Here is a 13,268-nt window from a genome sequence, read left to right as displayed (position 1 = left end):
GAGACGCTGCGTCGCTCCGCCATACTCCCGGCACTCCCGTTAGCGCTTCCTTCAAGCCTATCAGAAGCTAATGCGCTTGTGTTTTTGGGGTGCTTTATAGTTTCCTGGTCGATGACGTCACCCGCCTATGACGTTTCATCTCTCCATTGGGCTGATTCCATACGTGCTTCATGACGCACAACGCAGGGGCGTTCCCGCAGCGTTTGACGCAGCGTCTCGTTCCCTATCAGGGAACTAGGGTTACATACGTAACCGAGACGTTTTGTATTTATTTCATTGATCAAGTGTGAATTTGTGTGTTAAAGGTAGAGTAGGCAATTTGTTTTATAAACACTTTTTTTTAAATATAGCTACTGGTTGGAACTCTCTTCAGAACTTGATAGCAATCAATAATAAAAGTGGTCTACATATTAAAACGTGTAGATATATCTTCTACAGAAGTCTCAGGACCAAAGAACCATGGTCCAATCATTGCATTCGGTCCGACAGACAGCCACCGATGCCAAAAACATACGGCAGCAGAACCAAAACAAGCAGTTTATTGTGCGCTCAAGCCGTAACTACTGTCAGATGGAAACCCGTGACGTTACACTCTGAGCGGTTTGTGACTTGAATTTGTGCATTTCAATGGCAACACTTTCAACGGTGAAATGAACTGCAGCAGCATGTGGTATAAATAAGAGCTCTGTAAGTTTTACGTTCATTATTTCCATGATTTGGAGGAGAAGTGGCTTTGGAGACGCTCTGAAGGGAGGATCTCATGTTTTCAAAGCTAACTTGCTATTGCCAGCCGCTCCAAAATTGCCTAGCCTACCTTTAAAGTGGACTTATTATGCAAAATTCACATTTACATGGTGTTTGATGCGTTTCGTAAAAGTGTATATACAACACATTACCCTATAATGGTAAAAATCCACCCACTTCTTTAATCCCCATAAATCATAAGAATAAGCCGTTTGCAGATAGTAACTTTGTGACTTCTCATTTGCTTAGGCCCCGCACACGACCACTGACTGACTCCACCCCATTAGCATAGACTCCGCCCCTCAGTGAGCTGAACACAGTCCGCCATGTTTATCTCCTCGCCAGAGTATTTAACAGCAGCATTCAAGTAAGAAATGTATTCTTATTAAAGCTATTAAAGTTATTCAGTAAAGAGCAGTGAGTGATTTTTTGTTTTGTTGTTTGATTCATATTAACAGCATATATAGCAGTAGCTACTGTATATATTACACTGCTGTGACATAAAGATAATAAATCATTTGTCTACCTGATGTAGATTTAATGCAGGTGCGGTTCGGGTCGCTGCCTTTATGTCAAACGGGTCGGGTCCGGAATCAAATAGTGTTACTGTCGGATAACAGATCGGGTGTTACGTTAAGTACTGAGGGCACAGGCTGATATGGCTTTAAAACGCATGCAGGTAATAAACTTTCATGATGATAAACTACTGCAGTGACACGTGAGCTTGAGATTATAATCAAAACCAAACAGATGTTTTCGTTTTTGGCAGAGTATCTGAGGCAGGAGCTGTAAAGGCTCCGCCCTCTTCTGGAAAAAGGAGAGGGGAGCAACAGCTCATCTGCATTTAAAGATACATGCATGAAAAAAAGGGCATTTACAACATTAAAGGGTCCCCTTTAAAAAGAATCATACAAGAATGATTTCGTCCCTTGGGGAACAGAGGATCACCGCATCATTCTTTCAGGGGACCATAAATGTCGGATGGTTTTACAGGCAGTGTTTTTCTCATCTGCACACATGGCTTCTGTGCTGGAAATTAATTAATCGACAATGAATTAATTAAGTTATGAGTTGTATTACAGGCTTTAACATCTGCACTTTTGCTTGTATATTCTTTATTTTAAAGACGGATGATTCCTTTTTGAATGTTTCATTGTGTTAATGTTGCTCAATAGTTATGGCCACTGTCATATATTCCCCATGTATTGTCTGGACTTTTGTTGTTTTTCCTGTCGTAGTGCCATGTTTTGTAGTCCGTTTTGTTGATTAGGTCTTTGATTATTCCCAGGTGCGTCTTGTTTGCCAATCAGCCATTGTGTACATACTATATACCCCAGTGTTTCTCATGTTCCTTGTCTGGTGTTGTCCTTCTATGGATGTTACGTGTGTGCTTGTTGTCAGTTTTGTTTACCCTCCTTGTCTGTGTCTGGATTTACTTTCATTATGTTTTTTTGAATGAATGTTTGCTGCCTCTGGATCCTACTCTCGTTATACTGAAACAGCGGTTGTTACAGCTACAAGCCATAACTAATACAAGGGAAGTAGAATGAAAACAAGGTTGTGAGGAATAAATGCTGACGAACATTTTTCCAAAAAGCTTTCAGTTGACAAAAACTCCATAAAATGTTCTTGAAAGTTGTTACATGTGGTCTAAGAGGTTTAAACAGTGGATCCATGCATAAGTGTTAGAGTCCCCCTGTAGTCACAAATTTGATCCCTTAAAATTCATATTTGATCATCAAAGTGACGTATTTAAACGTTTTTTCCTTTGAAAAAAAACTTCAAATAGCTTGAATGTAACTCAACACCCTTCCCTCATTTAGTATGCATGGTTCTATGAATATGCAAATGAGCCCCGCCTCCACTCACTCACTCGCTCAGAGATCCACCCGTTGACGATCACACGTTGATCTGATTGGTTACAAGGTAGTTTGTGATGTCAGACTTATGAATTTGAAATGGTTTGTCTTAAAGCATATTAAAAACACCACATAGACAAATAAACAATATTAAAAGCTTGATTTTCAACACAGGGGGACTTTAATATCTAGTAGATACATATCGTTTCAAATTACTTTTCTTTTTTCAAATCTCCATGATTTATAGATAAATCAGTTTCTTTATCAAAAACATTTCTCTATGATTGTCCCCAGAACTTTTAAAACGTTTTAAAGACAAACAAGCTATTTTGTTCCATCAGATTGTTTTCACTGCAGAAATGCCAACTTTACGAATATTAATTATAATTCTATATGATATCCAATATAATCGGATTGAAAATAAACTAATTTGTGGTTTAGCATCAGTTCACCAAGTTATATCAACGGTTTCTTCAAATCACGTGTATATTCATTTGTCTAGACTATTCTCCACACATCTATAAACTGAGAGCGACATTTAGTGATCAAATTGTTACTACACAAGCGCCTATAAATAAACTGTATTATTATTATTTCACAGTTTTTATATACAGGTCCTAAGCATAAGGGTAAGTACAATAGGACTCTATAAACAGTCATACATATGAAACTATACATTTATGATGTACAAAAAAACAGCAAGAATAAAGAGTGTATAAGCGTGTTGCCTTAAGCTGTTTCTCCTCACAAATGTACTCATTTATTTGTATGTGCACATTTATTTAATTGAATTTATTATCAAGAGAAGGAGTTGGTGCAGTAAAGTTGATAAACATGTGGAGATGCAAGGGGCCTAAACAGGGAGACAGTTTGATGTGTTTTTGTTGAATCAGGGAACTGAGAGAAAACACACTGTTGTTCCCACATGCTTCAAAATAACCACCATCATCCCAGTGCCAAAGATCTTCTGCTTCACCATCTCCCAGTGACAGTGAGTGCAGTGTGGCTTTAGTCTATGGTCGGTCGCTGTACATGCAACCCTGCAGGGGTGTGTATATGTTGCAATGACAAAATGATCACTTTCTGTAAGTCCAAAGGCTTTTTGCATCAGAAGCAAAAATAAAAAGTGTGTGTCCTCCCCCAGAAAAATGTTACTAGAGTAAATGCCATTTCATGTATTCTGGTGCCTTTTAATTAAACAAGTAAACTAAACTCTGCTTCACGTCGTGCATTAAATGCACAGCTATCCGTGGATTATCCCGCTGATACCATGGTATTTTGCCAGCGTCGACAACTTAAAGCTGTTATTGAAGTTTGCAACGCAATATTTGACCGGAAGGATACAACGGACGGTTATTTTGTCAGTCGCGGCTCGTTGAGAAATATAATGATTCAGCAGAAATGGAGTTTTAATTTATTAGGGCATTCCTCAAGTGGAATGGATTTGACTGACGGCACACTGAAAAGCGAACAGCGCTGAATTAGAGATGGTAAAAGTGAGTTGGTCCAATATCATTGGTCTTAAAAAGTGTTTGGGTCTTGTCCCACCCATATTCGTTCGGGTCACATGACATCACTGTAGCTTTACGCCGCCATCTTTACAACCGACGGTCTCAGTAATGCCTGCAATATGTTGTGCAGTTGGGTGCAACAACAGCCGAAAGAGGAACCCCGAACTGGTATTTTATTCTATACCAAAAGACACGAGTTGGCGCGAGTCTCATATTGCATCATGTCCCATCTTTCTGTGCGCACACACCCGACCCGAAGCGTGCAGCCATAGACCCTATACAGCGCGCAAGTAATGAATTGAGCTCTGTTTCGTGTCTGAATGGACAAATACACACAACATTATGTTTAAATGTCCGTTTTGGAGAGTATTCACGTAAAATATTTCGGTTATGTCTTAAACAGAGTTGTCATCCAGTCTCTATGGTAGAGAGAGAGAGACGAGGAAAACAAACAAGCATACAAATGTAAATTATCGTGGCCGGAAAAATTATCGAGCTAATTTTTTTAATCGTGTGATTAATTGATTTATTGACTATCGCGACAGGCCTAATCCAGATTAATGACAGCTAGCCGTGAGCCGTGGCAAACAGCCGGCAAGCTACCAGCTGTTAGCCACTTAGCCAGCTAACAACTCCCTACCTAGTCAGAGCAAACTACCACCAAAATAATACATCTGATTTTTTTTTTTACAATACCTACATTTCCCATGATTAAATATAAATGCCTGGTGGCCAGGTGCCGCACTTTTACGTCTTTTCCCCATCCAGCCACAGCATGTTGATACGCGTCTGTACTCTTGAAAGCCTTCAAGTGATCCCCACTGTATGGGGAGGGGTTATGCACAAGATATATATATATATATATATATATATACACTCACCTAAAGGATTATTAGGAACACCTGTTCAATTTCTCATTAATGCAATTATCTAATCAACCAATCACATCGCAGTTGCTTCAATGCATTTAGGGGTGTGGTCCTGGTCAAGACAATCTCCTGAACTCCAAACTGAATGTCAGAATGGGAAAGAAAGGTGATTTAAGCAATTTTGAGCGTGGCATGGTTGTTGGTGCCAGACGGGCCGGTCTGAGTATTTCACAATCTGCTCAGTTACTGGGATTTTCATGCACAACCATTTCTAGGGTTTACAAAGAATGGTGTGAAAAGGGAAAAACATCCAGTATGCGGCAGTCCTGTGGGCGAAAATGCCTTGTTGATACTAGAGGTCAGTGTAATGGTGTGGGGGATGTTTTCTTGGCACACTTTAGGCCCCTTAGTGCCAATTGGGCATCGTTTAAATGCCACGGCCTACCTGAGCATTGTTTCTGACAATGTCCATCCCTTTATGGCCACCATGTACCCATCCTCTGATGGCCACTTCCAGCAGGATAATGCACCATGTTACAAAGCTTGAATAATTTCAAATTAGTTTCTTGAACATGACAATGAGTTCACTGTACTAAAATTTTCTCCAGGTCTCTCTCTCTCTTATTCAAATGGGCAGTTTGGGCGGCCATACCGGACGAGATCGGTCCTAAATATGGCGGCGTTCTATTTGGTAGTGATGTAGGTGGCATCTATGAATACATTGGTTCCGATGCGATGCCCATGGTGGTGATTAATGCACTGGATTAGAAAAACGATATGATTGTTCAAAATATCTCAAAATCAAGTACTGATCCTTGCATTTCCACATATGAACATATGATCCACATATTTTGACATATAAGGGGTCATTGTACTATAAAACATCCTGTAAGTTTAAGAACTCAAAACTTTCTCATTATGCCTAGTTCAAAAACAGCTTTTATTGAAACCAATGACTCATTTCGGATTTTGTCACACTATGAAGTAATAGAACGACGAAAGATTGCAGAACCAGATCAAAGGCTACTTCTACATCATCACATCTCGCCCACTGGCACATTAGTGAGACGAGTAAGGGAGAAGAGGATCAAATAACAGTACCTTCCAAAGGAACTTAATGCTATGAAAGTGTTTATTTATTTTCAGCTATGTGAATGTGTAAGATATGGACCCGACAGTAATGTCACAAGTTGTCCTCCAAATATGAACTCACGCTATATTAAGCCTACATTAAAGAGTCTAAGGGCACTTTTAAACTTGTAGATTGTTTGCTTTGTTCAGAAACAGGGACTTAAAATGCATTAAAATGTTGCATTTTCTCTTTGGTTCGGTTCTGCAACATTTCAAAACATACCAGTCACATGTGAGTAAAACTGTCTTCTTATTGGTCAGTTTCATCTGCGTCATCCATCAAGATGATTGACAAGTTTTCTCTGCTTGGTTTATCTGTAGCTGTCGAGATAAACGCAAACACTGATATGAATAGTCAGCATTCCCGCTTTAACGGATAAATTAAAGCTATATATATATATATATATATATATATATTTATATATATATATATGAGCGCAGTTGCAATCTTCATATATGCCTAAACAAACTGAACTAAGGGAGAAACGCACCAAATAACCTTTAGTTCCCTTTCGTCCTGGGAACTCCGACGTGTCGTCGGGGGAGTTCCCTGACGAATTGGGATCACGCTAGGGAGCCAACCGTCTTCGAGAGAATTAAAAACGAGCCAATGGACATTGGCATGCAAGATTTGCATTCCGCGACCCGCCCACCAGCGCGGGTATAAAAGGCGGAAGTAAACATTGCGCAATGCTTTTTGCTTCGGAGCCGTCCAGTGTGTCTCTCTGTTGAGCTAAGCTGCTGTCTCTGAGAAGTTTTAAAACCAACGAGTCCTCTTTGGAACAAGAAAGGATCCTCGGTGCTGGTGTTACGGTACTGTTGAGCGACCATCGCCTTCCGCGGCCGGCCGTTTCTCTTAAAAAAAAAAAAAGCTGTTTTAACGGCTGGTACTGGTGGTGAGTGCAACACACGGGCTTGCAGTTTCCCCGTTGTGTTTGCCGCGGTGGTCCCTCTGTGCCTCGGCACATAAAAGAGCATCTTTTTCTGTCTAAAAGAGCAACACGGGCGTTTCGCGTCCTTTTCAGGATGTCGTTTCACCCGTGCGTTTCTGGATGCGGTCGACTTCTCCCTCAGGAGGATGGTCATAAACACTGCCTCACGTGTTTGGGCTTAGGGCACGCTGAGGCAGCGTTTATGAACGAGTCGTGTTCTCATTGCGGGAACATGACTCTGGCGATGCTGCGTTCGAGACTGCGAACCCTGAAATATGGGGGAGTCCCTTCAGAGAATCCCCGATCTAGTTCGTCTGCCGGTTCAGTTCAGCAGACGGCTACTTCGGTGATTCCTGTTGGTGAGCGGATGAGGGTTACCGTGCGGAATGTCCCGTCTGGTGAAAGATCCTCACGGGCTTCCCACGCCTCTAGTAGCTCGTTGCCATCAGGTGTCCCGGCGGCGCTTCCGGGACCGCCTCGTGCGGTCCCGTTTGTCTCCTTCGGGGCACCGCCTGAGGATCAGATGTCGATCGCGGCATCGGAGGAAGAGCGGTCATCTTCTGGTGATGACTCAGCGGGTCTACCCCCTTCGGGCGTGGTGGCTGCGGCTGAGCCGGATCCAGAGATGGCCGCTATGCTCGAAAGGGCAGCTGCGAATGTCGGGCTCGTCTGGAACCCTCCACCGGGCCCCGAACCTTCGCGGCTGGATGATTGGTGTCTCGGAGCGGGCCGTGTTGTTGCCCCGCGGCCTGCTCCAGTACCATTCTTCCCTGAAGTGCATGAGGAGCTTAGGAAGTCTTGGCTGGCCCCCCTTGCGACCAGGCGTAGGCAACCTCGCTCCTCCTTCCTCACCACTCTCGATGGAGGAGCAGCACGCGGGTACGAGGGAATCCCCCCAGTGGAGCGGTCGGTTGCGATGCAATTGTGTCCTAAGACCGCTTCCTCCTGGCGGGGTGCCCCTTCACTCCCCTCCCGCGCCTGTAGGTTTTCCTCTGGTCTGACCAGGGATGCCTACATGGCGTGTGGAGACGCTGCTTCCGCCCTGCATGCCATGGCGCTGCTGCAGGTCCACCAGGCCAAAGCACTCCATGACATGCAGGAGGGTGGTTTCGACCTGGGATTGCTGCAGGAGCTGCGTGCGGCGACGGACCTCGCCCTCCGGGCGACGAAAGTCACCGCACGTTCCCTGGGTCGAGCGATGTCCACTTTGGTGGTCCAGGAACGCCACCTGTGGCTCACCCTTGCAGATATGCGCGAAGCGGAGAAGAACAAGCTTCTCAACTTCCCCATATCTCAAGGGGGCCTCTTCGGCGACGCGGTGGAGAGCTTCGCCCAAGAGTTCTCCACCGCCCAGAAGCAGTCAGAGGCGATACGGCACGTCCTGCACAGGAGGCGGACTGCTGCTGGTCCGTCCTCTGTGGCCGTAGAGCCTCCGGCTGCTCGTCGCCGAGGTCGCCCTCCCGCGGCCGCTCCTCCTTCAGGGCAGCAGTCCAACCCTGGAGGCCGGAGGTCTGGTCGTAAGAGGGCGGCCAAGCCCGCCCAGACGCCACCCGCCCCTTCCAGTAAAAAGAAGGGCGGGAAGCGTCCCTGAGACGGGCGACCTGGTCGAGGTGCTGGATCCTGCTCTTTCGGAGGGTGCCCCTGCACGCCTCCTTCCCCCGGGGGAGGGCCGGGTGGAGAATCTTTCTTTCCTTTCTGTTTCTGTTCCGCCGCTGGCCACTCAGTCAGCGGTACCCACATTTTCAAAAAAAGAGCAGTTTCTTCTTCCTCCTCCAGGTCATCCACGGCCGAGACTGGTGGGCACACAGTCTCCCCCTTCCAAGAGGCCCAGAACGGCAGCGTGTGCCGCCCCCGAGCGCTTACACCCCCGTTCCCCTCTTCCCAGTTTACGGATAGCAGTGACGCAGCCCCAGCTGCGTCACTCCGGTCTGTGGCTGGGCTCCGAGGCGCAGAGACCGGTGCACGAGGAGGCAGGGCCTCGCTCCTCGTCTCTCCCCCTCCCTTCGCCATCGGGCAGTCCGCAGCAGAAGGCCCACGAGCCTTCTCTGCCGCCTGCTCTTCGGTGGAAGCAGGTTGGTGTCAAGCACGCCCAGACCCCGCTCTTGGTGGCTACAATGCCACCAGACCCGAGTCCCTGTCTTCCACCTCGCTGCCCCTCCGTGGGTACGCCGGTGGTCCGAGTGGGTTCATTGGGGCGATACCTGGAGGCATGGTTAGAGCTTCCGAGTCCGTCCCGCTGGCTCATCCGCACCATTCGGTTCGGCTATGCAATTCAGTTTGCACGCCGGCCCCCCAAGTTCAGCGGCATCCACTTTACCCGTGTGCGGTCGGTGGACGCCCCTGTCTTGCGGAAAGAGATCGATGTCCTGCTGGCGAAGGACGTGATCGAGCCGGTCCCTCCTGCCGAGATGAGGTCCGGGTTTTACAGCCCCTACTTCATTGTACCCAAGAAAGGCGGTGGGTTACGACCAATCCTGGACCTGCGAGTCTTGAATCGGGCCCTGCACAAACTCCCGTTCAAGATGCTCACGCAGAAACGCATTTTCGAATGCATCCGTCCCCAGGATTGGTTTGCAGCGATCGACCTGAAGGACGCATACTTTCACGTCTCGATTCTTCCTCGACACAGACCGTTTCTTCGGTTTGCTTTCGAGGGTCGGGCGTATCAGTACAAAGTCCTACCCTTCGGGCTGGCCCTGTCACCCCGCGTCTTCACGAAAGTCGCGGAGGCGGCCATTGTTCCCATGAGAGAACAAGGCGTTCGCATCCTCAACTACCTCGACGACTGGCTAATTTTAGCTCACTCGCGAGATGTTTTGTGCGATCACAGGGACATGGTGCTTCGGCACCTCAGCCGGTTGGGGCTTCAGGTCAACCGGGACAAGAGCAAACTCTGCCCCGTGCAGAGGATCTCTTATCTCGGTATGGAGCTGGACTCGGTCGCCCGGACTGCGTGCCTCACAGAGGAACGCGTCCAGTCAGTGCTCACCTGCCTCAGGTCTTTTCGAGGCAGGACAGCGGTTCCACTGAAACAATTTCAGAGGCTCCTGGGGCATATGGCAGCCGCAGCCGCAGTAACGCCGCTCGGCCTGTTACATATGAGACCGCTTCAGCGCTGGCTTCACGATCGAGTCCCGAGGTGGGCGTGGCACAGCGGCACGTTCCGGGTCAAAGTGACCCCGCACTGCCGCCGAACCTTCTCCCCGTGGTCGGATCCTGTGTTTCTACGGGCCGGAGTGCCCTTAGTCCAGGTTTCCAGGCATGCTGTGGTTTTCACAGATGCCTCTGCCACCGGGTGGGGGGCCACGTACAACGGGCATGCAGTTTCAGGTCTGTGGACGGGGCCTCAACTGCATTGGCATATCAACTGCCTAGAGTTGCAAGCAGTACGCTTAGCCTTGCGTCGCCTCAGAGGGGTTCTCAGACACAAGCACGTACTGGTCCGTACGGACAGCACTGCGACCGTTGCGTACATCAACCATCAAGGTGGTCTACGCTCCCGTCGTTTGTCGCGACTCGCCTCCCACCTCCTCCTATGGAGTCAGAAGCATCTGAGGTCGCTTCGTGCCATTCACATTCCAGGGGAGCTCAACCGTGTGGCAGACGAGCTCTCACGGTTGCCTCCCCTGCCAGGAGAGTGGCGACTCCATCCCCAGTCGGTCCAGCTGATTTGGAGTGTCTTCGGAGTCGCACAGGTGGACCTGTTTGCCTCTCCGGACACGACCCATTGCCAGTGGTTTTACTCCCTGTCCGAGGGGACCCTCGGCACGGACGCCCTGGCTCACAGCTGGCCCCGGGACCTGCGCAAGTATGCGTTTCCCCCAGTGAGCCTTCTGGCACAGACACTGTGCAAGGTCAGGGAGGACGAGGAGCAGGTCCTTCTTGTGGCGCCGTATTGGCCCACCAGGACTTGGTTCACCGAACTCTTGCTCCTCGCGACAGCCCCTCCTTGGCCGATTCCTTTGAGGAAGGACCTTCTTTCTCAGAGACGGGGCACTCTATGGCACCCGCGTCCAGACCTCTGGAAACTCCATGTCTGGTCCCTGGACGGGACGCGGAGGTTCTAGGTGGTCTACCACAGGCTGTGGTAGACACCATCACTTCCGCTAGAGCCCCCTCGACGAGGCGCCTCTACGCGTTGAAGTGGAACCTGTTCGTCGATTGGTGTTCCTCCCGTCAGGAGGACCCCCGGACTTGCCCGATCGGTGTCGTGCTTTCCTTCCTGCAGGATGGGTTGGAGCGGAGGCTGTCCCCCTCCACCCTCAAAGTGTATGTCGCAGCGGTAGCCGCGCATCACGATGCAGTGGAAGGTAAGTCCCTAGGGAAGCACGACCTGGTCATCAGATTCCTTAAGGGTGCCAGGAGGTTAAATCCACCTCGTGTTTCGCACCCTGTACCCTCTTGGGACCTTGCTCTGGTACTTAGAGCACTTCAAAGTCCCCCCTTTGAGCCTTTACTGACGGTAGAGCTTAATATCCTGTCCATTAAGACAGCGCTCCTGTTGGCATTGGCCTCTTTCAAGAGGGTCGGGGATCTGCAGGCTTTTTCGGTCGACGAATCGTGCCTAGAGTTCGGGCCAGGCCTTTCTCACGTTGTGTTGAGACCCCGGCTCGGATATGTGCCCAAGGTTCCTACCACTCCCTTCGTGGACCAGGTAGTGAACCTGCAAGCGCTGCCCCAGGAGGAGGCAGACCCAGCCCTAGCTTTTCTCTGTCCTGTCCGCGCCCTGCGGGTTTATATTGACAGAACGCAAAGCTTCAGAACCTCAGATCAGCTCTTTGTCTGTTACGGAGGCCGGCAGAAGGGGAAGGCCGTCTCCAAGCAGAGGTTAGCCCACTGGTTAATGGATGCTATCACCCGAGCATATGAGTCTCTGGGTGAGCCTTGTCCTCCCAGGCTGCGCGCTCACTCCACTAGAGGTGTTGCCGCTTCCTGGGCTTTGGCTCAAGGCGCCTCGCTGACAGACATCTGTAGAGCTGCGGGCTGGGCGACACCTAACACGTTCGCTAGGTTCTATAGCCTTCGTGTGGAACCTGCTTCCTCCCGAGTTCTGGCTGCGGCCAGTGGGTCGAGGGAATAGGTTGTGTCGGCTTGCTACGCCACTCCGCCTCAATCAGCGGATACGTGCGTTCTTTGCTCCGTATGGCGCCCTACGTTGGTGAGCCTCGTGAGTTCCTCCTTCACCCCTCCGGTGCTGGGCGTGGCGGAGCGCCCGGCACCAGGTCTGCTACCTCTAGGTAGGAGCTGCTAGTAGACTGGGTGCTCCAGTGGTTTCTAATTGTGACCCATCAGGCCACGTGCAGTTCAGCCGTGTCTTCCCCTTGACGGACTCGTTCGTCGTCCCTGTTGAGTACGCTCCCACTTCCCTTGGATTGGGACTACCTCAGGGACTGCCATATGTTTCACTATTCCTTCGGGCTAGTACATATGTGTATTCCTGGCCTTCCTCAGTCAGGCTGGGGCTTCCGCAGCGTTCCCTCCTCCCTTGAGGGAACGCTTTCCCAGTGTTATCCAATATCCACTGTGCGGGTCTCGCGGAACAGCAGTGTGTTTCCCGTGCTAGCTCCCGCAACTTATTTCAAGAAACTGCTGCAGGGTAGCTTTGCCGGGCGCTGGAAGGGGCCAGCACCATGGCGTTTTATTAGGGATCCCAATTCGTCAGGGAACTCCCCCGACGACACGTCGGAGTTCCCAGGACGAAAGGGAACGTCTCGGTTACGTATGTAACCCTCGTTCCCTGAGTACAGGGAACGGAGACGTGTCGTCCCTTCGCCATGTTGCTGTACCTTCGCGGAGGACTGGACACTGTTCGGCTCCTCAGCGAAAAGCATTGCGCAATGTTTACTTCCGCCTTTTATACCCGCGCTGGTGGGCGGGTCGCGGAATGCAAATCTTGCATGCCAATGTCCATTGGCTCGTTTTTAATTCTCTCGAAGACGGTTGGCTCCCTAGCGTGATCCCAATTCGTCAGGGAACTCCCCCGACGACACGTCTCCGTTCCCTGTACTCAGGGAACGAGGGTTACATACGTAACCGAGACGTTTTGGCTCATTTCTTTATAACATATGACTTTAGAATCTGCAATAAGCAGATCAGATAATTGATTTAATTGTTGTGTCATCCTGAAATGGGCCTACAATATGTTATATATTGTGTTTTTTTATTTTTTACAGATATTTATCATCTTAATGGTGAGGTAAGGTTTTAATTTATATAATTTAT

The sequence above is a fragment of the Siphateles boraxobius genome, unplaced genomic scaffold (assembly GCF_051911475.1).
Source record: "Siphateles boraxobius isolate OS27281-9 unplaced genomic scaffold, OSU_SipBor_1 5, whole genome shotgun sequence".
NCBI classification, from domain to species: Eukaryota; Metazoa; Chordata; class Actinopteri; order Cypriniformes; family Leuciscidae; genus Siphateles; species Siphateles boraxobius.
Note: the sequence above shows the minus strand (reverse complement) of the source record.